The sequence below is a fragment of the Austrofundulus limnaeus genome, unplaced genomic scaffold (genome assembly GCF_001266775.1).
Source record: "Austrofundulus limnaeus strain Quisiro unplaced genomic scaffold, Austrofundulus_limnaeus-1.0 Scaffold432, whole genome shotgun sequence".
NCBI lineage: Eukaryota > Metazoa > Chordata > Actinopteri > Cyprinodontiformes > Rivulidae > Austrofundulus > Austrofundulus limnaeus.
In genome coordinates, this window is record NW_013952834.1 from 311167 (window position 1) to 312991 (window position 1825).

Below are 1825 nucleotides of genomic sequence, written 5' to 3' on the forward strand. Positions count from 1 at the left end.
GGGGGGGTGAAGACAATGTCTGTGCGTTTTCAAGCCAGAAACAGACAGCTGACATTTACTGGCATTTCTGGCAGCATGTGCATTCAACAGAATCGTATCAAAAAGATGATTTCATGTCACCTTTTTTCCCCTCTTTTCCCGCATTCAGTGTCGTTTCTAACGACTGCCGGTCGGAGTCACAGTTGTGAGCAGATGAGCRCCTGAGTGTGACTCTGGCCTCTAATTTCTGCTCTTCGGAGGCCATTTTGCTGGAGACCTTGACGTCTCTTTTTGACCACAGTTTGGTTTAACAAGAGTCTGGAGGACAAGAGAGCAGAAATCATTTGGCTTTTTTGGAATTCGTTGAATTTTAATAACGCTAATTGGACAAGGCAGGCTGCCATTAAATCAGATGTTTCTGCTCAGATACAGAAGGAGGTGTGAGCACTGCCCTCAGCTGAGGCTGAAACTGAAACCTTTGAAGTGGTTTCTGACATTAGTAATACCCTGATTGTGGCTGTAATTGCAGCTTTTCTGTTGCTGCTTCTTAAGCTTCTGAACACGTCGATCTTTCCAGTTTAAGTCTCATTTGCCGACACAGCAGAAGTTGCTGAAGTTAAACACAGAAGAGCTGAAACTTAAAGGGACATTTTAATCTGCACTCTACCTTTCTTCTCCTCCTCATCTCAGCTTTTTTTATTTTATTATTTCTGAGAGCTCCGTCAGGTGAGCCTGCTTCAGATCAGCTGGATTTCTTGATGTTTCAACACAGTTCCTTTCTTTTTCTGTCTCACCTCTGCTATTATCTGACTCCTCCACACTATCTGACAGCTCTGGCTCTGTAGTTTGAATTTTCATAAACTTCAGTCCCGGCTCTTGTGTCTGTACCTCTGTCAGTTCTCATCAGAGGACGATCTCAGTCTAAAACTCTGGTATGAAAGGCGACGAGTGATTCCTTCAAGGCTTTTCATTTCTGAAGAGCTTGTGTTGATAAAAGCTACAATCTTGTCACAGAAAGAAAAAAAGAAACTCATTTTTGGGGCGCTGACCTCCTTAAACCATCACTCTGTGTGGTCAGGAGGCGMGTTGGGACACGTGAGACGTACAACACGCAGACATTTCCAGCTGAGCGGACATAACTCTCTGATCAAAGTGTTTCCAGTTGTAAGAAGAGAWAAATGACAGCAGAGGGCTCGTCAACAAGCTGCAGGGAGACATGACGGTGCAGGCATGGCTGGAAGCTGTCAAGTTCTGCTCTCCGTCTGCAGGAGGTCTGCCCAGCTGAGGAACAAAGTCTTTTAAAGGGAACTCACTTGTGACCAGTTCTGGACTGAGTCGGCAAATCTGGAGTCATCTTTAGGTTTATTTTCAAAGAAAATGTGAACGGTTACATTCGTTCAACTCAGCTGAGTGGAATTTGTTGACATAACTTGATTAAGTAAATCCAACACATCAGATTTTTGAGTGTGTTTTAAGAAAATCATACTCTAACATTTACCAAAAGGCTTTTTTCTTATGTTTTTCCCCCCTTAACCCCTATTTCCTCTCATCGTGGGACAGTGAATCCTTTTATTTCAACATAACAAGAATGTAAAAACAAATACATTTTAAGACAGTCAGAACAAGGATTGATCTCACGTTTTTTTTGACACAACGAACTAAACAAGCAATCAACTCAGATTGTGCAGCAACTTTAGAATCGACATGCTAACATGTAGCATCCAAAGGCTACTTCTGTAAACAGCAGAAAATGTGGACTGTTCACACTGGAGTCAGATGCAGGTCATATTTAAAAGAGACCAATTATGGGTCCTAGAATTTTTTATGGTATGTCTGTGGGCTATCC